The sequence below is a fragment of the Mandrillus leucophaeus genome, unplaced genomic scaffold, assembly GCF_000951045.1.
Source record: "Mandrillus leucophaeus isolate KB7577 unplaced genomic scaffold, Mleu.le_1.0 Scaffold9, whole genome shotgun sequence".
In the NCBI taxonomy this organism is placed as follows: domain Eukaryota; kingdom Metazoa; phylum Chordata; class Mammalia; order Primates; family Cercopithecidae; genus Mandrillus; species Mandrillus leucophaeus.
Window position 1 is genome coordinate 993485 of NW_012109807.1, and position 7379 is coordinate 1000863.

The window sequence follows — 7379 nt, forward strand, 5'->3', positions numbered from 1 at the left end:
TCACGGGTGCAATGGGACTGTAAAACCAGGGCTGTAACAAGGATGAAATGAACTAACATTTGTAAAGCACAGAGCCCATATAACCGCTATTATTTTGTTTATTTTTATTAGGTATAAACTTATTATGTATAGATTATGTATTTAGCATAGTACATATTTTATGTATTATACATACATAAATAGTTGATGTATCATACTTGCCATTAATTTTGTGCTCTGTTCCAGTGTAGGGTTATGATTACATAAGGACTTTTTACATATTCAGAAGCACTGACACTGGGCCCTTACTTTTAGCTTTTTGTGAAATTCGTTATGATAGGGTCTAAGTTTTGCTAGTGTTTAAATGTTGAAATACACATTTCATAAGGAAGGAAGTAACATATGCTTTTGTTCATTTAATTTTATTTGAATTTTGAAAAGATATCTTAGATTTTATTTTTTTAATATTCCTTCAGCTGTCATTCAACAGGTATCTATTGAGTGCCTCCTGTGTGCCAGGCACTGTTCTAGATGCTTGGGAGACAGAGATTCCTGCCCTCCTAAAACACTTCTGAAAACCTAAAGAACAACTTGGTAGCTTATTTTTTATAAGCAATTTCCCAGATATGGGGACTCAAAAAATTCTGGGGGAGCCGAGTACAGTGGCTCATGTTTGTAATCCCGGCACTTTGGGAGGCCTAGGTGGGCAGATCACTTGAGGTCAGGAGTTCTAGACCAGGCTGGCCAACATGGCAAAATCCCCTCTCTACTAAAAATGCAAAAATTAGCTGGGCTTGGTGGTTGCCTGTAATCCCAGCTACTTGGGAGGCTGAGGCCGGAGAATTGCTTGAACCTGGGAGGTGGAGGTTGCAGTAAGCTGAGATTGCGTCACTGCACTGTAGCCTGGGGAACACAGGGAGACTCCGTCTCAAAAAAAAAAAAAAAAAAGTTCTGGAAGAGAACATATTTCACAAGATATGATGCATAGTTCCCTTCTCCCAAATGATGTGTAGATGTGGGATGAATGAAACCAAATCTTTATGTTGCATTTTGTGTCATAAAAGTTACCCAGATACATAGGTCATTATCAGATGCTGAAATTCAGGGTCTACCCTTGTGGAAAGAAACATACAGAAAATGAGGGGTGTGAAAATAAGGCAAAAAAAAAAAAAAATCCTGGAAGACTGCCCAGGCAATAATTAAGCAAAATAATAGAAAAATATAAAAGACTTAACATTTGTTACAAATAAGAATAAACCATTTTAATGAAGTCCAGGGTCCCCGATTTCTCAGTATAAAAATCAGGGATTACAGTTCATTGAAAATCAGAAGAGAAGAAAAAACCTAACGTGTATATAGTGTTTATAATCTATGCGTTGCCCATATTCAATCTTATTTAATCTTCACTCTCAACTTTGAGGAGGATTTTATCTTCTTCACTTAATGGAAGAGAACAGAGAATTGGAGGAGGTGGTAACTTCCTCCAGTTGTATTCCAACTGGGCTTACCCAGTTGGAATATGCTGGAGAGAAGGCGTGAACTTACCCTATTTGGTTGCAGATCCTAAACATATCTTTGACAAATAACATGCAATCCCATGGGCTCCAAAAATCGTATTTGGCTCTGAAAATGATTCATTCTCAATATATCATAGTTTTATATTCTTAATGCAACCATCTACCCTCAAGAAAACGTTCCCATTCTGCTTCAGGTAGGGACAGAACTAGCTATCGGGCCAGCACATTCTTCACGCGCTCAGGGATTCATTCCCCAGTCTCACTCAGCACCTTTATGTTAGGTACTCTGTTAGATGTTGGTGATATAAAAATAAATAAGACAGAATCCCTACTCTCAAAGGGCTTACGGTATAATCGGGCAGAAGACAGTTACTTTAGCAAATAATTTTATGAGATGGTAAGATACGCCAATGTGATTATTATGAAACTCTTTTAATTTAGTTTTTTTCAATTAAATGCAGAAAATACTTATTAAGTGCCAACAGACCGTGTGCAAAGGAACTGGAGTTGCAGAAATAACCGAGCTCTGAAAAAGCAGTATACTACATAGGAAACAGTGCAATGAGGAGAAACATATTGATGCTTGCAGACTTGGCATTTTCACAAAGACCAAACTGGCTTTGCCTGACAGGATGTTTTAGGAAAACTTACCTGAAGATTTGTCCACGTAGTTTTTAGCAAGAACAAAATTTTCACTTGAGCTCATCAAGGGCTTAAGTGTCCTCCCCCAGGGTGTGCTCAGGTTGGGAGATCAACGGAGCTATTTTCAATTAGGACAGAAGCCACAATTTGTTTGGCTCAACCAAAATTGTCAGAGTGTTATAATAAAGTGAACTCAAAGTAACTATTATCTGGACACCAATTTAGCATATTGCTGTGCCTTTTTTTTGTTTGTTTGTTTTTTAAGCATATGCTGCTCTAACAAAAAGGCTTGTCTAAAGGCATAAAAGGATATGAAACAATATTTGGTTATGAATTGATATATCTCCAATCAGGAGACCAAGTAATATCCAGAACTATAAAATTAGATAAAAACATGCATGAGGTTAAGTGCAGCTACTATTAGATTATTGCTTTAAGATTACTTCTTTTTTTTTTCTGGATAATTAGTCCTTTGTATCTAAAGTTTTGTTTTTTATTTTAATTTAGTTTTAACTTGTGTTAACCTGTATATTAGGCATTTAAGATCATCCATAGAATTTGAAGTCACATGCCTCCATATGTTAACCAAAATAAAAATGCTAAGATGTATCTATGGAAAATGGATTTGAAAATGTCTAAGTGTTCTAGGTAAAGCTATAAACCCTGAGTGCTTTTTATAGGGTTGAAAGAGTTAATCAAAAGAAGTTTTTGAGTCAGAGAAAACTCAGTTCCATGTTCATTTCTACTAAAATGAGACCGTAAATTCTATTGAAATAGAATTTGACACAATTCAGGTCAGATTTCCTATCAACACCACCTTGAGCTCTGGGACACGTCTGTCTAATTAAGGGACTTCCTTCATTAGTCATCCTGTGTCCGGCAAGCTAAATCCTAATCTGTGGAGGAAAAGCAATGAGATGTTTTAAGCAATGATAAGAATATCACAAATAATCAATTGCTATGGCATTACCAGCTACCTGGTCAAGGAGAAGTCTGTAAGTGCAAGAATGTATTGTAGAACTCCAGCTCGCCTACTGGGCATTGAGTCTTTGCAGTGTGCATAGATTGCTGTTTTTAAAGAGAGATTCCTAATGACGCTCACCTTTAATTTTTCCCCTCAAATAAAAAGAAAGCGAGTTGCCCATAAAGGCCTTAGTATAAGCAAATGAGTGTTTTTATGGTTGTAAAGATGTATTGTGAGACTTTTCACAAAACTAGGAAACCAGCAAACTGCTTGGGAGTAATTAGACGTAATCTGATGCATGCAACCTCATAAAGAAGGAAGAGCTAATTACAATTACAATGCACCGTGCTTAGAAACATATTTATTGTGCTTATTTTTAAGATGTTTACTTCACCTGAAAGAAAAGGCCTACAAAAGCATTTCCGTGTAATCAAAACACAGATCTTCTTTTATCAACCACATTTATTTGAATTTCTAAAGTTCATGGCAGATAGCATTTTAATCCACATTAACCTTTGGAATCCTTACATGTTCCCAAACTAGTGTCGCTTAAGAAAAGCACACATATTCACCCCCAGCCCTACCCACCACCTCTCTGTGCTACCCCCACACTGGAGACAGAATGAAATACAATGATTTGACACAATAATTTAACCATAGCTTCCTCAAGAAAGGGCATCGACAGACTTATATATTCATTAAAGAATTAAACTTGCATTTAATCTTCAAAACCGAAACAAAACACAAGGACCCCTAGAACTTTCCCAGCACACTTTCATACACGCTGCCTTCACATGAAATATTCATTACTCTCATTAAAGTAACACCAACTGGAACCAAAATCTATGTTGTGCCTTTAAAGTAGAAAAATGGAGATGGATTAATAATATTCTGATTATTAAGACTTCACTTTCAGTTACTAAGAAGCAAAATAAGGCAAAAAAGTCCACCCTAAACCCCAAGTTAATTTCCTTTTAATTCTATCCAGAACGTGACTTCTGTGTTGTACAGAAGATACCTGAAATTAAAGTTTAAGTTGAAGGAAAAGGCAATTAAAAGGATTAAGCAGATGATTGTAACTTTATAAGAATTCTGGGGCGATGCATTTGTTTCTTTTAGGGCATGGTTCGTTGAGGCAGGAAACAGTGGCCGTGGTTAGGATTCTGCGCATCTCTAGCCTGTGCCGGGAAGAGGGGGGCGCACGCGCAGGTGGGCGCTTCAGAGACAGTCTGTCAGCTCCACCTGGAACGATGACAGCGGCTCCTGGCTGTCCCTGGCATTCTGACCACACAGCTTGCGAAGTTCTTTGTACAGTCAGAAGGAGAGGCCGTACCTGTGACCTCCCACGGCCTCCTCTGTGATGCAGCCTCCATCCTCTCAGTGGCCTGAATGCAAACCTGCTCCCTGGAGAGGGCAAATCATTGAACATATGTTTAGTCTAAAAATATAGCTTGCAAAAAATGCACTTTTGGAATGCGCTAAGACATTTCCCTACAGTAGAACCTTCTCTTTGCCCCAAAGATTTGTCAAGTGGAATTGAATGCACACACATCAATCTGCACGTTGTTGCCAGACTAGGACCATTTCTGTGTGTCCTTGTGTATTTTGCAGAAAACGCCAGTCGTGTTGAAACAAGATGCCTTACAAAAGTTGTGAGCACATTACTACTCCAGGTTTCTTCCCATAGAAGATTTAAATTTAGAACTCACTGAATTAACATTTTATTTTAAGGCACGGGAAAGATATGCAATGTGCCTTATCAATAGTTGAAATGGGATTGGAGAGTATCTCTCAAGTTTATCAATTACTAAACAAAAAGATGTATATAACTTCTCCAAGATTAAATTCTTAAAGATTTCAGATGACAGACATATTTTTATAACAAAGATCTACAATGAAGCCTTGGTGATGTTTAAAACAATGTCAAGATATGTAATAAAGACACTTTTGAAAATACCATGAGCCGAAAATTAAAACAGCAACCATTTTTTTTTTTTTAATGTGGCTCTTTGGTTGTCTTCAACATTTATATTCCCAAAATGTGAAAAGTGTAGGAACCACTCGAGAGCATCACTGAGCAGTAAGAAAACCGGGGTTTTCCCATAAAGCTTTGGTACCACCTAAATCAGCTTTAGGCCAAAACCAACGACTCTGAAACAAATCAGAATTCGAACAGCCAGGCCACGCTGCTGAAGGTACATGCTTACTGTGAAGGGCACACTCCCCACCTGACATATTCCACGTCTACGGAGAACCTATCAGACAGAGACTCAGACATGATCACTGACACCAGAATCGAGTGTTCTCACCGAATGCCACATAAATGGGAGGGACTGTAATGACACACACGCACACACACACACACACATGCTCTCTGCCTCCCTCCCTCTCTGCATGTTCTTGCAGTGAAAATAACACACGTATAATGCGACAACCTTGAGAGAGCACAAACTGCTGGGAAACATTACCTTCTGTGCTGTGGAGAATTCATGAGTTTTCACCAGCTGCCTGGATCTGTCCGGACATGTTCCAGTGCTCATCCTGTTAAGACTGGCAATTAAACGGAGTATTACAGCTAGGAGACCCCAAATTTGATGCCATCCTCTTCTCCTCTTTACAGAACCCAATTTGATTTTTTCACCACTAAAAAAATGCATGCGTAAGTGTAGCTGTATACGTGTGCCTGAGTGTATGCATTTCTGATGCACCTAAGCAAAAATGACAACTCTACAATAAAACAATATGAATTCCTGCCATGAAAGAAAATGAGTTTTACAAAAGAACAAGTTCTTCATAGCTGTTTTAAACAACTGTGTGTTTAGCAATACACCTGCTTTCATATTGTCTTTTAACTGTCTCCTCTTGCTACTTAGGCTGGCAAAAGACAGCCTCGATGGTTAATCACCGAATGTATAGAGAAATGAAACATGGACTTTTAAAAGAGTAGTAAGCTGGAAAGAAGACAAATAACAAATTAGTGAATAGGAAAGTCTTGCAAATCTATGACATGTTACAAAGGGAAAATACAAGCAGAATCTGTAAAATGTTACCAAAATACGAAAAGAACCTAGAAAAGGAGCACATTGTATGTTTATTTGAAACAATTCTTTGCTGAGATGAAACACATTTTAACAAGGGACTGTGGGATAGGCAGATTGTCAGGGGAGCTGAAAATGCAGCAAGAATGACCAAAGTTAAGAGATCTAATGACTCATGACACCTTCCCTTAAAAATAAATCCAAACAGGGGAAAGGAATAATAAATTTTAAAATCGCTAACCGATTGGCAACCCAGATTTTGCTTTATTAGGGAGGGCAAGTAAATTTTATGTGATAGTTTGTTGTATTTAAAGACAGTGTAAAACTCTCATTGCAAACAGTTGTTTACAGTGCGTTTTTCAGCGCCGAGCTGTTTTAAAGCTCAATTGTGCATTTTGCAGATAAAGTGGGAAAACTAACTGAAGGCTGTATTGTAAGCAGTGGTTGCCGTGGAAACCCCAGTTTCAAGAGCTGGTTCTCCATTACCACTTAATTTAGGCTTCCTAATTGCATTCCACTAAATCGGTAGCGACAATATCTGCAGAGCAAAACTGCATGCCCAGTCTAGCGCAAACCTCTTTGAAACAGGCTTTTTGAAAGCCAGGAGCTATAAAAACTCAGCATGACGTGGAGCATATGAGAAACCTGTAGTTCAAATGTACTACTGCCTGCTTTCTCATCCTTGGTAACTTCAGTGCGCTCCACACCAATCTATTAGTTCAGTCTACCTTAAAGATCATAAAGCTCTGCCATGTGGAAACTCATCTGTCCAGCAACACATTGGTGCAAAATAGATTTAATTGTACTCCCAACCCTGTATCATGTCCACCTTATTTTACTGCACACCAGCAGGTAGCCAGTGCAGTCTCACTTCCCTTGAACTGCCCTTGCTCCACAATACGAGGAGAACAATACTTTCTCAGTTTAAATTATTTGCCACTGTTGGGCTGAGCGGAGAGCTAGACCGCCCATATGTGACCTGAAGAAGAGGCTTGTCAGAACCACTAGACATAAAAGCATTCCAATTATCGACCACACTGCTTTAATAGAGGAGGCAACTAATATGATCGTGTAAGTGACTGCACCAGTGAGGAGCTCTTCGTCACTGTCAGACTAACACTTGAGTTAAACTCTTGTAAATCAGTCACATTATGCTGCTGGTGGAGCAATAAACACAGATCTATTAGGCTTAGGATTCCAGAGAGCTCTTTCTGCAAAAGGAGTTACACTGGATGCCTT

The 7379-nt window shown here is 38.6% G+C and overlaps 1 long non-coding RNA gene across 1 annotated transcript; it reads right to left on the reverse strand.

Moving 5' to 3' along the window:
• Positions 1-3443: 3443 nt before the first annotated feature.
• On the reverse strand, positions 3444-5620 carry LOC105531606. The gene is made up of 2 exons (XR_001004831.1): positions 5571-5620; positions 3444-4506 (listed from the first exon to the last, which is right to left on the reverse strand). It is a non-coding gene; the product is annotated as an uncharacterized LOC105531606 (long non-coding RNA).
• Between the last annotated feature and the right edge of the window lie 1759 nt (positions 5621-7379).